This window comes from Tupaia chinensis, unplaced genomic scaffold (assembly GCF_000334495.1).
Source record: "Tupaia chinensis unplaced genomic scaffold, TupChi_1.0 Scaffold000527_1, whole genome shotgun sequence".
Taxonomy (NCBI): Eukaryota; Metazoa; Chordata; class Mammalia; order Scandentia; family Tupaiidae; genus Tupaia; species Tupaia belangeri.
The window spans coordinates 9,986,868-10,009,911 of NW_006160040.1; positions in this window are offsets into that span (position 1 = coordinate 9,986,868).

Genomic DNA, 23,044 nt, shown 5'->3' on the forward strand with positions numbered 1-23,044 from the left:
ATTCCTGCTCAGACCCCTCCTTGACTACCTACAGAGCCTGGCCACAGCAGTCTGTGTTTTCACTCCTCTAGGCTGAGGCGGCCATGTCTGCCCAAGGCACACCATTGCAGCATTCCAATAAACTACCGCCACCTCCTGGTTGCCTCCTTGGCTCTTCTCATATGGGACATGGACCTGGCCCTTTTAATAAACAATATTTTCTTGTAACTAACACCAGTAATATATAGTTTAGTATGTGTTCAGTTTTGCTATGCCATGTGTAAGCCCTCTGAAGAACAGAATTAGACATTACATTTCTTTATACCCTCTCATTTAGTGTATAATACAGACTATTGTAAGAATATATTTTATTTTTTTTTAGTTTTTAATTTTTTTAGAGAGATTTTTTGCTATAGGGTGTGTGCGCTCGCCAGACAGAGACATAGAGACAGAAAGTGAGAAATCACCCCCCCAAGGGGAATGGCCACACCGTAATCCCTTCTCCTCTGTTCTCCTCTTGGGATCTTGGGCACACATGCACATGTGCCTGGCATGAGTTTTAAGCCACCGGGTCTGGGACACGAACCGCAGTCGACTATGTTGGAGTCCAGCGACATAGCCATTATGCTAACTACTGGTCCTGACCATTGTAAGAATAGAAGATCCTGAAATATCAACACTTATAAATTTATTTTTATTTTGAATGTGTGGGTGCTAAACAGTTTCACAAATTCTAGAATTTTGAAGATTTATTTTGTCCAAATATATCCGTTTTTTTGATATATCCTCTGTTTAATATACATAAATACAAGATGGATTATAGAGCTAGACTTTTATACATAAATAATAAAAAAATATAAATACAGTGCTTACAACATACCAGGAATTATTCTCACATATATATGAACTTTTACTCACATATATTTACTGATTTCTTTCTCACAGTAGCCATAGAGTGCTGGCTTCATTACTATTTCCATTTCATAATTAGAGAGACTTAGAGAAATTAAATCATTGTCCCCAAAATAATGGCTGATACAGGATTCCAGCCCTTGCAGTCTGGCTCCATATCTATGTACTCTCGTATATATTGTACAAATGGCTTCTCGACTGCCATTTCAGAGTCTCAGTGACCTCCTCTGAGTTGACATGTTTGCACCATTGCTCAGACCTGAGAGGCATGACCTAGAGCAATAGGAACTTGAAGCACTGGAGAGCAGGAGACCATTTAATAGGCTTTTCTTTAGACTCGACTGGAGAAGCCACTGTCCTGGTCCTTGAGACTACAGCTCCCATATCAGGAGTTCCAACTGTACATGGCTGTGTTTTAATATCACATTCAGCCTTAAAGGCCACACAGAGTAGTCAGCAGGGTAAGTTCAACTGTACAATGCTGGATCACACACTTGGAAACAGTTGTCTTTTTGCTACCTAACAATGGACGGATGGCTTATGATCAGGACGAATCATACCTCGCATAATCTAGTTTCTCTTTTAAAGTGAACAATTTGGGCCTTTTAAAATGAGACATTCTAGGGACAGCAGATGGCATAATGGTTACATTGCTGGACTTCCATTTAGTTGCTCATGGTTCAGTCCTGAACCCAGTGGTTTAAAACTCACATCAGGTGTGTGTGTGTGTCTGTGTACCCCAAAATCCAGAGAGAATGGAGGAGAAGGGATTGTGGCATGGTCATCCACCCTGGAGGGTTATTTCTCACTTTCTGTTTTTCTCTCTCTCACAGAACACACACCCTATAGCAAATCTCTCAATCTCTCTCTCTCTCTCTCTCTCTATATATATATATATATATATGTGTGTGTGTGTGTGTGTATAAGACATTCTATGATTATCAAATGTTAAATCCTCTGAAATAAAGATGCTAAGTAGAAATGTTTTAGAGAAATAAGTCAACCCATCGTGGCAGGATCTTTGGGCTTCTCCATCTCCCTTTGCAGAACCTTGGGGTAGATAATAGTGATTGTAGCAAAGCCAAATAACTTCACCAAATCCACGTTGCTAAACATAAAGGCTTTGGATGAGAAGTATATTTTAGGTGCAAGTAATACCTAGGGCATTTCTACAACAGTTGGAAATAAAATCATCTATGTGTCTGTAGGAATGACTGGCATTCTGGCAATGTAATTTCTGGGGTAGCTTTTAAGAGTTCTAAGTGCTGGTGCCTACAGAAATCCTGTGCATTTAAATGCTAATATTGCCTCTGACTATAATTAAATCAGTGCTTCCCAAGCCAGGTAGGTTTTGGCTTCTCAGGGACATCTGACCATGTGTGGAAATATTTTGACTGTCTCACTGACGGTGGGTGGAGGACCAGGGTGCTGCTAGCATGTAGCATTTAGAGGCCATGTAGCTGTAGAGCATGGCATCTTGCACTGTACAGGATGGCCTCCATGGGAAAGACTCATCCAGTCCCCAAAGCCCAGAGCATTGCAGTTGAGAAAGCCGAGGCTCCACAGTGCATGGAAAAAACCTGGGCTGAGGGAAAGATAATGATGTGTGAGCCCCCTTGGTTTGCATGTGATCTCATTTTGTAAAGTCAGAAACCTGTGTAATGACAGCCAAATGGGCTTAGAAAATATATTGCTAAGAAGCTTTTTAAACTAGCAAGATAATTTAGATTTAATGAACCCTACTATCTTCATAAATATATCCCTCCAAACTTTCTTTTAAAAATCTAAATTGTGTTATAGACCTCGTCTGCTTAGAACACTTTAATAGAAGGATCTCCAAAAAATGCCAGCTCCTTAAGCGGCCCACAGGCTGTGCATGATCTGGTCCTAGTTGACACCGCATCTTCTCTCAGGACTCCTCTTCCCCCACCACTCTAGTCCATTACAGCCAAAACTCAGGAAACTCTTTCCTGAGGTCTCCTCCCACACTCTTCCCCTCCTCTCTCCTCTTAGAATTTCGCTTCCCAGCAGTAGAAACTCACCCTAGACCTACTCATTCTTAGCTTAAATGCTGGCATCTCCACAAATATTTTACTGAAGCTCTCACGTAATCCAGATTAGGTTCTGTGTATTATTCTCTGCATTTTATAAAACTCATCATCATCTCCCTCTCTCTCTCTTTCTCCCCCTCCTTCTGCCAGAGGGCAAATGCACTTGCCAAAGAGAGAGAAGAAGCACCCCGAGTAGGGCATGGTCACACCATGATTCCTTTTCCTCTGTTTCTTCATCTAATCAAGATTTTGGGCACATGTGCCCATGTGTCCTGCATGTTTTTAAAGCTACTGGGACTGGAATTTAAATTGTATTCAGCCACATGGGATTGGATTCCCAGAGCAAAGCACTTAATCACTGCACTGCAAGGCTGGTCCAATACTCATCTCATTTCTAATCATACTTTGTTGGGCATTTATGTGTTAATGTTTGGTTCCTCCCATGGTTCTATGATCCAAGAGGGGGCAAAGTTAAATTGTTTTAACTTACCAAAAAGTATGTATTACCTACTTTATTTGTATGTATTCATTGTGATAACAAATGTAAATATGTTCTCTCTGCATTGTGGTAAGAGCACATAATATATGTACCCTCTTAAAATTTTGCACATGTGTACAATACAAAGACTTCTCAGTAAGTTCATGAAATATACATATTATGAAAAAAAAACTATGCATGGATTTCAAAATACTCCAAAATGAGCTTGGAATTTCATTCAATTTTCCCACAAACATGGCGAAGTTCCCTTGTATTCTTAACTCTAAGCACAATGTTATACAGCGGATCTCAGGAATATATTCTAACAATGCTTTTTGCACCACTTATCTCATGTCTGCATGGAGTAGGCCCTCCATGAATATTTGTCGAATAAATAAGAGTCTGGCTTTCACCTCAGAGTCATAGAAGATGATTACTTTGGTGTTTTGCCTCTTAGTTCCTCAAACATAACCACAGTAGTCTCCAGTGTCTAGGATGGGCAGTGTCTCTGTGTAGTGCAAGGGAGGGATGCCTTTAATGGAACCCAGTTCTTTCTCAGAAGCGGAAGGTAGACAACTGTTCAAAAGCATTGCAGACTGTGAGACTCAGGACTGAGGCTTTTGCTGCTGCCTTGGGATACAACTCCTCATTTGAGGTGCTGCTTCTCTCTGGGATGGCCAGGACAAAAAGGGCAAGACAGTTTTTTTAATAAAGTTTATGATTAGAATAGCAAGCAATAGCAGTGCATCTCTGATTGAAGTAAGGATTGGGTTGAAGTAAAACACTTAAAAAGGGTGTCCACGTGTCAACTGATCTTTGATAGGAAGATTCTTACGAGTTCCCATGCCCAAGTAAATGTATGGTTTTAATTAAAAGGACTAAAGGAAGGCTCAAGAGCCCAAGAAAGTATTCTGTGCAGAGGAAAGCAGAGCTTTATGAATATTTACAGAGGAACTAATCCAGTCATTAGCATCATCATATTCTAGTGGCTTGTTACCTGGTCTGCCTCACTGTTAACAACACACCATCTTTTTGTTCCAAAGAACTGGGACTGATCTGGTACGCTTAGTTCTTTTGAATAAAATGATAAAGTATGTTTTCCTTTTCTATTCCTCTGAGTGTCTGACCTACATATCTTTTTGTTGTGATGTAAAAGAACATTTTATTCTACTTCTGATTTATTTTAAGGGAAGAGTATGTCTGTATCTAGGTATGTATGCTCTTCAATATTTATTGGGTCAAGGTATCCTATGTTTAATGAATTAGATTCTCATGGCGAACATCTTTTCATTTATTTCAGTCTAGATACAATTTGATTCTATAAAATGAATAACTAAATCAATACAGTGAGCAAAAAGGTTTTTAGCATTATACATTTTTTTTGTGTTTTGGGGTTAGAGATAAGGTTATCCCGATGTTTTTACTTCTCTAACCTAAGAAATGATAGTCTTTTTAAATTAAAAAAAAAAAAAACACAAGTTTAGGCTCCTTTTCAGATATGAACTCTTCTTAAAATGCTGCTGCTTTGTTTTGGTTAAAATCTTAAACATACAATATTTTTAATCCAGATGACTTGGGTTAATAATAATTTATACATTATTACCTAGTAAATAAAAAAAAATGATGTTTGATTCCAAGATGATATTTTTCTAATTGATGGCAAGAAAATGTTCTTAGCAATCTCATATTTTCCATTATAATAAGTATATAGAATATGATTTCACTGGTCATACTAATTATCTGAAGCACAGTATAAATTAGTGAATGTGTATCTAATCATCTACTACATCATCGTTTTGTCATTTATCACTTCATCACCATTATCACTTTGAATGACATTTATCGTCCTCATTATTACTTATCATTATTGCCTTACAGTTTTCTTTTCCTTCCTGGTTATCTTCCTCTCTAGTTTGCCAAAATTAGGCTCTCAAATTTGCAAAAGAAATGCCTTTATATCTATTTTAAGAAATAGTTAATAACAGAAAACATTTACATATTGGTGCATTCTACCAGGAATTTTAGATGTTTCCTAATATAGCTTATGTATAAATTCTGTGTATTAGTGTTCTGTACTACATAATGAATATGACCAGCCATGACTTAAAGTGAGAGACATTTATTATCTCACAGTTTCTGTGGGTTAGGAATCCGGGCAGTTTAACGGGGTCCTCTGTTCAGGGTGACACAAGGCTACAGGCAGGGTGTTGGTGGGGCTGTGCTATGACAGAAGCCGAGTCCTCTTCCAAGTTTATTCTCTCCATGACTAGTAGAGTACTTTATAACCACTCACCTGATTAGGTCAGGCCCCTCTGGGATGATTTCATTTTTGATGAATTCAAACTGATTGCCTAGCAACCTAATTATAAAAATGAAATTTCATCACATTGCCAATTCCTGTTCACTCTTAAGAAAAGGGGGTCATGCAGTGTGTGCACCAGGGGTGAAAATCTTGGGAGTCATCTTTTAACCCTGTAACCTGTCTATTAATTTCTCCAGTTCTTTCCTATCTCTATGCTAATATTGGTAGTCAGGAGCCACACATAGCTGTTTAAATTTAAATTACTGTAAATTGAATATAATTAAGAAATCCACGTCTTAGTTGCAGTGGACACAGCTCAAGTATTCACTACCCCATGGGAATGGTGACTGCCCTGGTGGACAATGCAAATATAGACTTCCATTATAGAAAGTTTTATTGGGGCTGAAGTGTTAATATTGGATTGTTGGACAAGTCATGAAGCATTTTTGCATAGAAAAACATAGAAAATTATGTCATAACTTTTCCAACGACCCAACAGTTCAAATGAATGATCATAGCCATATAGCATAGCTAATAAGACTTTCATTGCTTTAATTCAGCTGATTGACTGAAAATGGGAATTTTAGACATCGTGTAGGCAGAAAAAAGGGGAAAATTTAAAAGGAGCAGTTTTTAATAATTATTTTAAATTTGATTTATTATTATTTTTAATTTGCTGGAGGACATGTGTGTCTCACATGTGTGAGAGAGAGTGAAAGAGAAAGTGAGAAAGCAAGCCACCAGCTTAGGTCTTGAACTGTGTTGGTCATGTGGGAATCTAGCACCTTAACAACCATGCCACCTGCCATCCTTTAAAGAACACTTTGTTTTGTTTGCTTGTTTGTTTGTTTGTTTTTTGAGAGGTTTTTGCTATAGGGCACGTGCGCTCGCCAGACAGACAGAGACATAGAGACAGAAAACGAGAAATCACCCCCCAGGGGGGATGGTCACACTGCAATCCCTTCTCCTCCATTCTCCTCTCGGGATCTTGGGCACGCACGCACACGCGCCCGGTGTGAGATTTAAGCCACTGGGTCCGAGATGCGAACCGCGGTCAACTACGTGGGAGTCCAGTGACATAGCCATTACGCTAACTGCTGGTTCCCTGTTTGTTTTGAAAGGTTTGTGCTATAAGGCGAATCCGCTCACCAGAAAGACAGAGAGACAGAAAGCGAGAAATCACCCCCCAGGGGAGATGGTCACACCGCAATCCTTTCTCCTCCATTCTCCTCTCAGGATCTTGGGCATTCATGCGCATGCGCCAGGTCTGGGATGTGAACCACTGTCGACTACAAGGGAGCGCAGTGACGTAGTCATTACGCGAACTGCTGGTCCCCCTAAAGAATGTTTTGATATATGTTAAGTCAAGCCATAGAAGTCGTGTACATCTTTCATCTACTCATAGCTCAGTCTCAGGAGCATTTTCTTGCTATTGTCTGTTTGCTGTGGCTAATTGCAATGAAGGAACATTTCCATTATTACAGACAGTCCTATTGGACAATGTCTCATTGAACACCATAACAAAGATAATGCACATTTAGAACAGTGCTATCCAGTTAATGGGGCAGCCCCTAACAATGGAACTGTTATATCTGCACAGCCCAATATGGTACTCACTAGCTGCTTGTGGCTATGGGGTCTTGACATACAACCAGTGAGGAATTGAATTTTCCATTTCAATTGTAATTAAATTAAATAATGTAAGGTTTTAAATGGATATCAGTGACTAGTGGCTACCACACAGTACAACTCATGCATTTTCTTTCATCAGAGGTATTTGCTGTAGGGTGCATGCACTAGCTAGAGAGCCGAAAGTGAGAAATCACTCCCTAGGGAAGATGGCCATGCCACAATCCTTTCTCCTCCATTCTCCTCTCAGGATTTTTGGGCACCAATCATCCATGTGGGAGTTCAGTACCTTAACTACTACACCACCCACTGGCACATCCTAAGGGCAGTTGGATACTACTTTGTCACTAACTGGCTCATAAGTAAAACCTGGGAGCTTTCAGGTCAGTGGTTTGAAGACGGTAGGGTAGATAAGGAAGAGACGGTACTAGTCTCTTAAGATTTCATTATGTTTTAGACAATTTTGAAAGTCCAGGAAATAGAGATTGAATTGTAAAATCTCCAAGTTTCAAATGGATTTTACATACAAGCTAGTGTTTAATCTGTGGCAATTCATCTACTGTTAGAATGTTACAGCTTTATTCAGCTGGAAGAAATTTTTGCACAATGTTTCTTCTCACATCAGACTTGCCTTTTGCTTTGTTACATTTAATTATATCTTCCCTTAAGGCAGATGGGAGGGAAAACATCAAGTAAACATGTTCTACTCCAGAACTTATTCTTCCCCAAAAGGTATAATTTGTAACTTAATAAACACAACCACATTGTGATTTAATTAACAAGTCACAGCAACAAACAAAGTAGTAAATCTGAGATTTTAATATGATGAACATGGCAGATTTCTTTTAGATGAGAATTTAAAGTGAGGCAAAATCAAATTTAGCTAGCTCAGTGTTCCATCTCTAGATGTGCTGTCACAGAAATGCACAGCCTGTCTCCATGGAAGGCATATCCAGTTTTAGGGATGAATGTTTTCAGCACGCTGGAATAATACGTTTAGGTATCATTTCCAGATATCAGTTTCTCTGGTACTGGGCCACATGTTGAAGCTGTATGGCACTCAAAATGATAACTATCTTGATATTAAAAACTGCATGTAAAGTTCACGTCAAAAAATATACATAGAGGAGCACATTTTATAATAGAGTTTCGCCATAGCAAGAGTTTAGTATTTCTCCTAAATGTGTATAGTTTCAAAGAGAAAATCTGTGAAGTACTTCTGTTTGTGAAAGGAATAAGCGGAGGGTGGTTGCTCTTCATTTTTTTTTTTTATTTGTATGTTTTCTATTGCCTATGGGATAGGATGCCACAAAATGAACTGTAATTGTCAGGACTGAATTTCTAGGAAGCAAAGTAGCACAGAGCTTGGCTCTGTAAGCACTGTAAAGACAACACAAGGTCACTCTGGGGACTGACTTTGGTAGAATTGCAGTATTCAGTTCCAGTTATTAGCCAGGACTACAAAGAAGATAAATAGAAGCCCTGAAGAGTACTTCCCTTAGTACCCAATAGCCAACAAAAATTTCTACTCACTATTCTCTGTATCTTGGTGCCTAATTCTTCCTCTCTTTAGCTACAGAAAACACAATCAGCCATGTAGATAAATAGGATGGAAAGATGGTAATACGTAGCAAGCAGGGTAACGATATCTTGGAATACCACAAAATATTCTTTCTAGATAATTTTCTCTCTTTCTTGCAACCTTCCATCACTGTCTGTGAAGCTAAAACTTACTGTCATGAAAAATAAGAAGGGGGAGATGGATATAGTTAAGAACTAATACATTAACTAAGTTAACAGAAGAATTTTATTTAAGCTTCCAGCTGACACAATGGTCTGAAAGCAAGATGCATTTGATTTGCAAGAACCAAGTACTTGAGAGAGGAACGGTTTTAGGTTTGACTGATCTTAGTAATGCTGTTGGAACCATGCAGTGGGAGGATTCAGGATATGACATCAGACAGTTTTTTTTCTTTTTCTTTTTCTTTTCTTTTCTTTTCTTTTCTTTTCTTTTCTTTTTTCCTTTTCTTTTCTTTTTTCCTTTTCTTTTCTTTCCTTTTCTTTTCTTTTAAAACCTAGAAAGGAGGTATTAAAAATCCTTCCTGTCTAGAACTTACAAAGGCTTGGGAGGAAAAAGCAACTCATCATGGCCCCGTCACAGTGCTTCAACATGGATGATCTAAACATGGGGGGGTTCAGGTTCAAATCCCAGACAAATCTGAACAGGCCAGGCCTGGTGGCATGTGCCTATAATCCCAGCTAAGTGAGGAACCTGGGGAAGATCACATGGTGAGACCCTGTCAAAGATACCTATGTTTTTCTCTCTTGTCTCCTTCCAACCTCTTTCTCTTCTCCCTCTTTATTAAATAAATAAATAAAACAACACATTGAGATGTTAATGTAGTATATGCTCTGCCCATTCTGTTCTGGGATCAGATGTTCCTGTGCATGAAGAAAACAGAAGCTTATGATAATAAATAAATAAGAAGAGAGAAGGAAAGAAAGAAAGAAAACAGAGGCTCTCACAGTTTGAGGAATGTGAAAAGTTCTTGCACAAACAAGGGGCTTTAAGTTATTTGTTCACTCGTTCATCACACTTTGCCCTGTTTTGGGCTTCATAAACTTCTAATTGGAGTAGATTTGAGATAATTTGGGAGAAAGACATTGGGAATCTAAAAAAAATGAAAATCTTTTTTTTCAATTTTATCTTCACATTTAATTGCTGAGCCTCTCCGTAGCACACAATATATTGGGTTGTCAAAAAAGTCGTGATGCATTTTTGCATAGAAAAAAGAAAACCATGATTTTTATGATAATCCAACAGTTTTTCAGAAACATGCATTATGTCACCATCGAATCAAGGATACATCAACATCTTTTCTGTCAGAGACTTGCAATTTTTTTTCTTTCTTTCATTTTTTTTTTTTTTTGAGAGGTTTTTGCTATAGGGCATGTGTGCTCGTCAGAAAGACAGAGAGAGACAGAAAGAGAAATCACCTCCCAAGGGGGATAGCTACACTGCAATCCCTTCTCGTCCATTCTCCTCTCAGGGTCTTGGGCATGCCTGCACACACATCTGGCATGAGTTTAAGCTGCTGGGTCCAGGTCTTGAACTGCATTCAACTACATGGGAGTCCAGCGACATAGCCACTAAAGCTAACTGCTAGTCCCCTTTAAGAGTTTTTTAAGAGTTTTGTTTATGTCACCTTGGACTAAAAATTTATTTTTAGTATGTTTCCATGTGATATTTAATATTTTAAAATATGTTTATTTATATTTGTTGTCTTAACACTATACACAGAGTGTGGACGGGGTCCCGAAAGTTCAACAATGCTCTACCAGCTCTACAGGGCTTGTATTCTAGCAGAACACAGAGAGACAACTGAAGAGGTATCGAGTATACAGTGTGCTACGTTCTATGGTAGAGGTAACCATGAAGATGCAACTGAAGGTCAAAGAAGTGAATTCTAAACAAAGACTTGGAAGGTTCTGAAAGGAGCCATTAGTAGAATTCTAAGCTAAATTCTGAAGGATAAGTAGTAGTTGCCTAGACAAATGGAGTGGCAGGAATTAGAGGACATTAATGGCATAGGGAGCAGCATGAAGATGTTCAGCAGTGAGAAAGCATGGTGTGTTTGGAGAAATATAAATGATTCCATAAACCTGAAATTTAAAGATGGAAGAGACCAACGAAATTGCTAAAGATAGAGAGGAAATCAGGGCTCAGATGACTATGGTCACTTTATCCTAAGGGATAAAGGAATGACTAGGATGAAGGAATCAATAGGATGAATTAAGAGGTGGAATAACTCAGCCTGTCCCATATTACAGGCATCTTTCTGGTTGCAAAGGGAACAGTTTACAGAAAGACAAAATTGTAAGGAGGCTAGTTAAAAGCGTTTGCATTAAACCTGGTATCCTGAATAAGGGTAATTGACTCTTGAGAAGAATGGGAAGATTCTGAAAATAATGAATTAGGTGGTAAAATGGATGTGGTGAGTTCATAAGGAAAAAAGGCAAACAAGGGTTCATTAAGAGGATCTAAGATGAGCCTTGCCTAAGGACTTCAGCAAACTTGCTCAGGTTAAGAGCAAAGATAAAGACCTCATAATTAACAATAGGTGAGGTAGACATTCTGAACTTCCCTCTGGTGGCTGAGAGATGCTCTACATTCCTGAGAAAAGATCAGCTCCCAACCCAGCTGTAGTCTGCAGAGTTTGTTCTTACACTTCTTCCACAACTGAGACCAAAGAAAAGAGACCCTCCTCACCAAAAGGCAAGAACCTGCAAACCTGCTCAGATCTCACACAGGCACTCTCACCTGTGCTCTGAGCTCTAACAAACTTCACTTCCTTCTGCTCATGCTCATGTTTCTGTATCTGGAAAATTCTTTTACTACCTGTGCACCAGCCCTACTGCCCTACTGCCCCATTACCATGAACATGACTTGGTGATTGTTTATATATGAGAGTTGAGAAGAAAGAGACATTGAGAGTAATTCTATCTCTGTGGTTTAGGAAGCAGGTTAATGGCGATGCCACTGACTCATGGAAACCATCCAGCAATTCTTAGAGAAGATGAGTTCCAACAACTACTACTCTTAAAGGAATACCTTGATGACAGTGGACATACAAGGGCCTAGTGATCTCTTGTAATGTTTTCTCTTCTGGAATTGCTACATTCCTCATGTTCAGGTATCTGAATTCTACCTTGAGTAGGGTGTATTTTGAAGAGAATAAGTCCCTTTTTTGTGTGTTTTTACTGTTTTATTGAAGATAATGTCTTTAGACTTATTAAAGTAGGATAACTAATTAAAAACTTAAATTGTGGTTGTTTTCGGAGATATCAATTCAGCAATTCTATCAACTGGCCCAGTAATAAACACATCTAGACTGATAATACATATAAATATATTTAGAAGTGACCAATAAATAAAGAATGAGATACTACAGTACTTTATTTTTACAATATTGTAATTTTGCGATTGTGTGTAAGAGAGAGAGAGAGAGAGAAAGAGAAAACATCCCCCAAGGCGATTGCCATGCTGCAATCTCTTCTCTTCTAGTCTTCTCTCAGGAATTTAAGTATGTGTGCACATGCATGAGGTGGCTTTTCAAGCCTCTGTGTCCAGTACTGGAACAAAGCAGTCGGCCTTGTGGGATCCAGCTGCCTTAGTCACTTTGCCACTGGCTGATCTGGGATATTATACTTCTTTACCCTCAACACTGGAAAATAAAATATTTTTAAGCTATAGCAAGATACTATTAAGAAATTATATAACATGGGACCAGCAGATGGCATAGCAGTTATATCACTGGACTCCAATATGCCTGACTGCATGCAGTTCGAGTTCCAGACCTGGTGGCTTAAAATTCATGCTGGGCACATGTGCATGCATGCCCAAAATCTCAGAAGAATAGAGGAAAATGTATTGTGGCATGGGCATCCCTTCTGGAGAGGGTGATTTCTCACTTTCTGTCTTATTGTCTCTGTATCACTCTCTCTCTAGGGAGCACATTCTCCCTAGGAAAAAAATCTTATAAGAAAAACAAACAGGGGACCAACAGTTGGCATAATGGCTATGTCGCTGGACTCCCACGTAGTTGACCGCAGTTCAAGTCCCAGACTAGGTGGCTTAAACTCATGCTGGGTGTCTGTGCATGCATGCCCAAGATTCCAAGAGGAGAATGGAGGAGAAGGGATTGTGGCATGGCCATACCCTCTAGGGGGTGATTTCTCACTTTCTGTCTTTCTGTCTGTCTCTTTCTGTCTTTCTGGTGAGTGCACACACCCTATAGCAAAAACTTCTCAAAAAATAAATAAATAAAACAGAAGAAATTATATAACGTGAAGAAACATAATATAGATTTAAATAATGCCTTATATAATTTAATACTATACTTGTAAATTTATTCATTGGTAAATATATGATGAACACATACATTTTATTTCATCATACAGAATAAAGGAGAAATATTCAATTTAATTAGATAATTGATATATATATATATATATTTTTTTTTTTTTCTTTTTGGAGAGGTTTTTGCCATAGGGCAAATATTTTTAGAATATTTTAAAATTGCTTTTTCTGGTACAATCAGAATAAAGTATTAATACGTTGTTTCTTATCATCTAAGACTAATTACAGAAATAAGATATTACTTCATTTCAAGAGAAATTATTGTCATTGGTTGCTGGTTGAGAGTGTTAGATATTAATGGGTTAGGAGTGTAAATTCCCATGCCTTATCCAACAATACTACTTGTTTACTGACAATACTCAGTATCTTAACTTCATTTATGGCAGGAAGTGTCTTTGCTAAATATTATTGTTTTAAAAAGAGAGAAGTACACAGTTCTTTCCCAGCTATAGATTAAATCTTGATTTTCCCCATGGTTTATCTTCTTTTCTTGGTAAATCAAACTACAATTGTCTTTTACAATAGAAGAATGAATTGTGAAATCACATCGAAGGTGATTTTAATGTTCCAGCATGGACCAATATAATTAAAGTTTCAGAAATATTTTTCTTTAAGTACTCTGACATTTTTCATACACTTCCTTCTTTAAATGTTACAGCTCAGAAAAGGGAAGGAGCCACCTTTGTAACATGTTTGTGCCTGCTTCTCCCTTTAAATTTCAATCCAAAGAAAATGCAAAAATCTTCAAACACAGCAGAAATTGTGAATTAATAAGACCTGCAATTAAATCTTTTTTTTTTTCAGAAATAAACTGTGTCTGTCTTAATAAAACAAGATGTCAGCATTGTGAAGGTCAAAGTTGCTTGACATCAAATAGATCAAATGCTGAATTGTTTATATACATGTTAGAAAAGTGCACTGCAGTAAAAATATCCTTATAATCTGCAGAATTTGACACGGAGAATAGCATTTGCTATTTAATTAAATGTTGAGAATGCATTTATAGGTAGACACCAATAGACAGCAGTTTTCTTGGATTGCATCTAGAACAACCTTTATTGTCCTTTTCAATAAGTCTCTTGCACCCCAAACACTTGACAAAGAAGAATAATTGTAAATGGATGTATTCATTGTGATTACAGCTTGGCTTTGAACTTCATGGTCCAAACCAGAAAAGTTGATGACTTATTTTTCACTAGATTTTATGATTATTTTTTCTCTATTGTATGTTTTCTATTCTTTTCTCACCCTAAATATGGTATAGATTATAGGTGAAAGTTTTCACTCTTAGGGAGAAGAAAACAAAACAAAACAAAACAAAGACGATTAAACCAAAAATTTAAGGAATATATACAATTTAATATGCCCTCTACCAGAAATGTTACTCCAAGCACCTTGATACATAATATAGAACCTTAAAATCTCTCAGTACAGCATGGGACCAAAAAAGGAAGATGACGGAGCTTATTTTTCTGAGCAGTTATTTTTTTTTTTTAATTCTGGGAAGTATTTCAGTATGGCAGTGCTGATGGTGAAGATTTAGAGCAGAGAGGAGAAGAAAGGTTCCAGAGTCCCACACTATCTTCAGAACTGTTCTTCTTTCATGAGTTTTATGATTTTTTTTTCTCTTGGGATATCTCCTCTTAACAAAAAATCCAGTGATTAAAGAAAAATAATTTGTTTTAGAGGTTGAAGTGAATCACTTAGTCATTCTATTTATCCAAACTTGATTTTCTGTTCATAAATCGTACTCTTGAGTGAAGCTCATTCTGACCTCCCCACCACAGGTATGACTCCCTCAACTGTAGTAGTGACAACATGGGCTCTGGAGTCCAACAGTCTAAATTCCTCATGGACTTAATTTCTTCATCTATAGTATGAGAGTAATAATAGCAACTACCCTAAGGATCTGTTCTGAGAATTGAGAATTGTTACACTTTGGATAGAAGTTATACTTTTATCTATTCCTATTCTTATTTGTTACTTAATTCTGTTCTGTCTTATGGTAACTCATCTGCAGCTAAATTAAATTGCTTTTTAAATTTATCAGCAAAAAGTGTATGCATTAAAATAATTGATATATAGATGATACATATGTATAAGTAAATACACACTTAGCAAATAAAATAGCCAATGTTTTAGTCTATTGCCTTATTAAAATTGAAATACCGGAAACTGTATGATTTACATAAATGAATTTTTACATGGCTTATAGTTTTGGAGGTCCAAGTTCAAGAGGCAGCATCTGGGGAGGACATTGTCATTAGTGGGTCCCAAGGTAGGCAGGGAATCACGTGGCAAGAGCTTCTGCAGAGCAGAGTGTGTATCTTTCTGTCTCATTTCTTCTTGTGAATCCCCTAGGGTTCAATCACGGGGATCATATCCTGATCAATTCCAAAAGGCGCTTTTTAAAAAAATTTATTTAAAGAGAGAAAGAGATATTCTCTGCAAGATCTTCACTTTGTGACCCAGGAACATGGAGGCACATGGCAGTATGGTTGGCATGTTGAAGTAGACCTGGATGTAAATCCACAGCTTTCCCAAACGATCTCCAACATCACACAGCAGTACCCTTATCAACTGCACCACAGTGGCTGGGTCTCCCTCTCTTAATCTCATAATCAGATTAACTCTCCTCTTAACACCTTCACAATACAACCAAATTCTAATACATGAACTTTTTTTTATTGGAGAGGTTTTTGCTATAGGGCACGTGCGCTCACCAGAAAGAGAGAGACAAAGAGACAGAAAGCGAGAAATCATCCCCCAGGGGTATGGCCATGCCACAATCCCTTCTCCTCCATTCTCCTCTCGGGATCTTGGGCATTCACGCACACATGCCCGATGTGAGTTTTAAGCCACTGGGTCTGGGACATGAACCTCAGTAGACTACATGGGCATCCGGCGTCATATCCATTATGCTAACTGCTGGTCCCACACATGAACTTTTGAGATACATTAAAATGATAGCAACTAATGTTATTGAAGCCATATGTCAACCTAAAAGGCAAAGCTAAGGCAAAAGTCATAAGTCCAGTTTTAAGAGTGAGGGCTGTGGATGGCAACCCAAGTGAACATAAATTCCAGTTGTCTGGAATCCATATCCACCAAAATAGCCTTTGGGACCAGCTGATGATGTAATGGTTGTCACTAGACTCCCACCTGGTTGATCACAGTTTGAGTCCCAGGAAACTCACGCCAGGCATATGTGCCTATGTGCCCAAATCCTGAGAGGAGAATGGAGGAGAATGGAGTGTGGTATGGCCATCCCCCCTTAAGGTGATTTCTCGATTTTTCTCACTTTCTGTTTCTCTCTTTTATATATGTATAGCCACTGAATAGATTAGATTAGATAGTGAAAATAAGGAGGAAAGGAGAAGTTATAAAAGTTTATATTTCTTAAGGATTTACATTGTTTTGCAAGAGCAGCACAGAGTTTGGGGTGTTTTTTTGAATTTTCTTATGCAGCATACATTCCTGGGGCATTGTGAGAGGAAGTAATGTGTCATAATGTACAACTCAAAGTTTCTGATAATCTAGAGTAATTAATTTGCAGTGCTGGCTAGTCAGAGATTGCTTCTTCTTCTTTTCTAAAATAAAGTTTAATTCTTTTTTTCTTCCATGAGTGAGAGACACATAAATAGAGAGAGAGAGGCAGCACTCCAAACACAGGGTGCCTTCCCATCACACCTCAACCAGCTTTGAGGGTTCCCAACCTATACCAGGAACCATCTCATTTTCGATGGCCTTGCAGAGTGTTGCATTTTGCCGCTATCTGCCCCTGAGCCAGGGAACATTTCGTTAAGATGTGTCCTTGACTGGGACCAGCAAATGATATAATGGTTATGTTGCTGGATCACATAGTCGACCATGGTTCAAGTCCTGGACCTGGAAGGGTTAAAACTCATGCCAGGCATGTATGCGTGCATGCCCAAAATTCCAAGAGTAGAATGTAGGAGAAGAGATTGTGGTGTGTCCACCCCTTCTGGAGAGCAGGGAGTAATTTCTCATTTTTGGTCTCTCTGTCTCATAGTAAGTGCTCAAAATATGTATTGTTTTTATTGTTTATTACTCCCTAACCAATTTATATGGTTAATTCTAATCTGTGTAGTGGTATATCCCTAGAGAACAAAAAACATTCTTATAATGATATCCAATCATAGTACCTGACATAACTCATGTTTGTTGAATTGGACTGAGTATGAGGTTAAAAAATAATCAATTGGCTGAATTTCTGCTCAGTAACTCTTCTTCCTCTCTCCTCTCACTTAACTCTTGAAAATGATTTACAATCTTGTGAGATTTCCAATTAAGATTGGGAAGCCATCAGCTATAGTGAAATGATAAAAATTGCTCCCATGGCTCAAACTATGAGTAGACAGATTAGATGGTCACTTTTGTGGTATGATTTGGCATACATAAAGATACTCACCTCAAAAATGTCATCCTCGGGAACCAGCAGTTAGCGCAATAGCTATGTCACTGGACTCCCACCTAGTCAACTGCGGTTCAAGTCCCGGACCCGGTGGCTTAAAACTCACGCTGGGCGCGTGTGCATGCGTGTCCAAGATCCCGAGAGGAGAATGGAGGAGAAGGGATTGCAGCGTGACCATCCCTCCTGAGGAGTGATTTCTCGCTTTCTGTCTCTATGTCTCTCTCTGTCTGTCTGGCGAGCACACGCGCCCTATAGCGAAAAAAAAAAAAAAAAAAAGTCATCCTCTACCTGTCTACCTCATTGTCAAAATCCCTACTTTTAGTCATTCTTTGGAAGTCGATGAAAGTGTTGTTGGCTATGTTACATGGATATGCTTCCTTTAACATGATGATACTTCAGAAGAGAGAATGCAGAATGATCAATGGAATCCTTCAGAGAGCATACAAACTTTTTTCATGTCACAATTTATCATAGAGCTGCCTTATTATTATACAGATTACTTAGTAAATGTTTTATATGAATCAGTTTACTTGTATCATTTATAATATTCATAAATCCCTCTAATTTTCATAGTATGTATGTGCTACAGATGAGAAATTTGAGATCTAGAAAAGTTACTTACTCAGTTTATCTAATCATAGTTATTCATACCTAGGAATTGAATTTAGAGTTCTATAATTATAAACTCCACTTTCACATGATCCTCTCATCTACTGTGGCCTGTAATCTGCTTAAACTATAGTACCTGATATCGTGATGGGATAATTAGAGAGGAAAGTCTTAATTTTTGTCCATAGGTGAACCACTTTGTATGTGGCTGACATAAATTCCCATAATAGCAACACCCTAGGGAAAAATAATGAAAAACTATTGGATGATGAAATGGGGATTTTAATGTTTCTGTATTGACTGATATGCATGGTATTCCTTCTGGAAAAAGAAATGTAATACACTGTAGTGTTCTATGTGATTCAATGTAATATAAACAAGATTGTGATGATAATAAATAAATAAATTTTAAAAGATAATAGCAACACCGTAATTTTTCATTTCATTTTTAAGTTTGCTATAGGGTATGTGCGCTTACTAGAGAGAGACAGAGCGACAGAAGAGAGAAAGTGAGAAATCAGGCCACCACCTCCAAGATGGATGGCCATGTTGCAATGTCTTCTCCTCCATTCTCCTCTTGGAATTTTGGACATACATGCACACATGCCTGGCATGATTTTCAAGCCACTCGGTCCTGGACTTGAACTGCGAAGTTGGCCATGTGGAATCCACCTGAATCTCCACACTGTGACCTGCTAGCCTTCAAGAGTCTAGTTTTATACTTCTTTCAAAAGTAAAATATCTTCCCCACTTCTGTTTGAAGATGTGCACTTCTGTGCCTGAGTGCAACTGTACTGCAGCTTGACTCTCTCTACTACCAAGACATCTTTCCATTCCCATTATTCACTTCTACTCTTGTGGCTGCTGGTTTCCCAGTACATAGTCCTCCATGTAATCCCCTTTCTAACTCTTTCATTTTCAGAAACACCAATATTACAAGATTATAAACATTTCAAGACAAAAATTCTCCTGGAATGTTGCAGGAGGTGTAAGTGTATTGACTACCACATTTTACTGTACAATATACAGCAAAAACTTTAAATTGAATACTAGGTTATCAGTCTTCTTAAACATTTTCACCCAATCTCTGCTTCCAGGAATATCTCCTGGCTGCTTATTCAGGTTGCGTCTGTGGCTTGAGCTCTATCTTCTTTTTGCTCCCCATTTTCCCTAATTTAAAGGTTCATAAACCTCCTGCTTTCCTTTTTCTTAATTATCTCCTTACAGAATGGCCTGTATTGAAAGGATATGAAAAGCAATGGTTGAGTGGGGTACATGAGAGGGACTGTGTTTTCATTATTAAAATAAAGACCAAACTGAAGATGAACTCTTCTACAGTCTTTGGATGGTGACTTCTTCCAGGGAAGATTAGTTATCTGTCCTTTTTGTCTTGATCCAAACTCAGCTCTCAGTGGAATTGCCAGAACTCTGAGACTCAGCCTACTCTCCAAGACTTGCATTATTGGGTTGTCAGAAAAGTCATGATGTGCTTTTTCTATGCAAAAATGTGTCATGACTTTTCTGACAACCTAATATTTGGCCAAGGGTTTTCTCACCTAAGTTTCAAAAACTCCTTGGACGACATCCTGATGCTTATTTAGGGTTTGACGAATGAGGGCTACCGAGAAAGGGCAGCTGAAATCTTGTGGGTCATTGATGACAAGTGCCACATAAATAGGCCAATTTCTCATCAATGCACAGGTAACATACTATATCAAGTGATGCTTTATCTGTATGTAAGATCGTGGGTTTGGTTTTCTAGTTAACCTGTGCACTCCAGGCGAGCACAGCCCTGCTGGTGGAAAGGCAGTGAGGAGGCCTGCAGTGTGAGACCCCGTGGAGTGTTTTTCTCTCTTGCTCTGTCTCTCACTCTCATAAGATAAACAAACAACTTAATTGGCACATAACAATTTTGTATTTTATTTCTTTTTCTATTTCATTGTTATACACAGAACCCATTTTAGTTTCATACACTATTGTCTTGGTCATTTTGGACTATGTAGGAAGTAACCATTTTCCCTTTCAGTTTAATCCAGAAAATTTGGCAGAAACATTCCAAGTTATGTTCAACTATGCCAGAAAGACAGAGACAGGCAGAAAGTGAGAAATCACCCCCCAGGGGATAGCCACACCGCAATCCCTTCTCCTCTCTTCTCCTCTCAGGATCTTGGGCACACATGCACACACACCTGGTATGAGTTTAAGCTACTGGGTCTTCGAGCCACGTAAGCTACTGGGTCTGGGACTCGAGCCACGGTTGACTACCTGGGAGTCCAGCAACATAGCCATTATGCTAACTGCTGGTCCCAATTCTGTTCACTTTTATGATGGAACTAATGAGAGAGAGAAAGAGATAAGAAAATTAAAGTGAACTGGAGAAATTTCAATCTTATGTTGATCTTTAGCCTTCTGAACATAATACTTATTTTATGATAAAAATAATGCTACTAAATGAGTAAATTTTATTAGCTCAATGGTTAGGTATACTCTTTTAGTGCCTAATTTGACAAGAATCAACAAAAGAAAATCTTAGAACAAAGAATCTTGGCAAGGATAGCAAAGATGGCATTGGGGAAATTTTGAGGTTGGAAATTATTGTAAACTTCTCATTATTGAGTTGTTCATTCAAACTGATAGTAAGAATGATTCAGACATACTGATAAATACCTGAAGGATGAATTTCATGAGTGATACTGTAGAACTGAAGAAAACCTTAAGGTTTACTTTTTCCACCTTTGCAAATCATGGTCTAATATTTGAAGCTTCACAAATGTTATCTTTGGTTTTGTTTTAAACCCTAGTTTTAAAAAATTTTCTTCAGTATGAACATAGTATTTATAAAAAATTTCCTGAGGTTATGGTATAAACATATTCTTTTAATTATTTTAATTATTATTTTTTGGAGAGGTTTTTGCTATAGGGCGTGTGCACTCATCAGAAAGACAGAGAGAGACAGAAAGCAAGAAATCACCTCCCAGGGGGGATGGCCATGCCACAATCCCTTTTCCTCCATTCTCCTCTTTGGATCTTAGGCACGTACACACACACATGCCCAGTGTGAGTTTAAGCCAGCAGGTCCATGACTCGAACCACGGTTGGCTATATAGGAGTCCAACGACATAGCCATTATGCAACTGCTGGTTCCAGTTATTTTAATTTTTTATTTAGATTCAAAAGACCACCAGAAATTACACACTTAATTTGTAATTTTTCCACCTTTTTGTAGTATTGCTTGTACAGAATTGCATTTGGATTTATGCCATCAGCCTGTGTTGAGGGAAACTCCAAGAAAGAGCCATAGAAAACCATCAAACATGTTGTAAAAATCTTGTCAGGCACTCATTCAATACATCCTTCTGAGAACTCCCACGAGAAATTTCTTTCCATGTTCTACAAGAGGAAAAACTAGGTTTCTTTTGAGTAAGTGGCTTGTAATTGTCTTATAAATACTGTGAATTGAACAATTGGTAGATTTTCCCTATGCTTTGGCCTCTTAGGAACCTCCGTACCAGTCTATAGTGGTGTGGGAAAACAAATGCCTCTGTATGTTTTCTAAGTATGAACAAAGATAATTTGAAGAATTCGAGGTTTACACATTGCTGGAAAAACTGTTGAGTGGGAAGGTTTTCATTACAGATTTCAACTCAAACAGCAGCATAAGTGATCCTCAGAAACTGGGTAGAGAGGGATTGTCCATTTTGCCAGCTCCACCCTCTGCAGACTACAGTGTTTTTGTTTTGTTTTGTTTTGTTTTCTGTCTTCCCTATCCATGTAATGCTTCTCCTTGGCAGACTGACGTGAACTTGACGGAAAAGGGATTTTGAGAAATACATCTTCAAGTTCTCCTATGTTATACTGAGGAGAGTTTAGTCAAGTTGATGGTAAGGCTGAATTGAAAATAGATGCTGAGCAACAAAAAGCATAACAAATTTTGTTCCTATCTTGGTGCAGAGCATGATCTGATAGTATACAGTCTGTGTTCTAATTTCATATCTGACTTCAATTTGCTTTACTACCCCTATTTTTTTTCAGACTACTTTGTTGACTTTTTAAAGTTTTATCCTATTATCTTTCTGCAACTCTTGAAAAAAATTGGTACATAAATAATTGGCTTAAAAGGTAACTGAAGGAGAATGAGCTCATAAGAAATGTATATATAGAAGCAATTAAAGTTAACATGACGAGAGATCCAAAATGGATGATAAGAGTAACCCAAGCAATTGCCAAATCACTCTAAATCAGTAATCATTATTTTAGAGAAATTTCCTTTTTGTTGTTTACTTTTTTCTATTGCTAACAGATTTTCAAAGTATTAAAAATAATAGGCAATAAAATATACATATCTACCTAGCATAATTAAATAATGAGGTCTTTCATATAAGAAAAAATTTCATATATTTTAGGTTTATTCATTTAAATTTGAATGATTTTCACAAATTTTTATAAGTGCATATAACATTTTACAAATAAAATATCTCTACCTTATTTAGCAGTCGATAGTAAAATAAGTTTTCTTTGTGCTAATTAGGGGTAGTTAACAGGAAAAGTGACTTAGTTGTAGTATATTATGGTGATACTACCAAGAACTATTAGGATGTAGAAGAATCAAATTATTTAAAATGAGCTTAATTGTCCTTTAGGATTCATCTCTTTCTTGCATTGTCATCCTTATCCAGTGCCTTATTTTACACATGGTTGCCTAGAGGAGATCTGAAGATGGCTCTCCCTT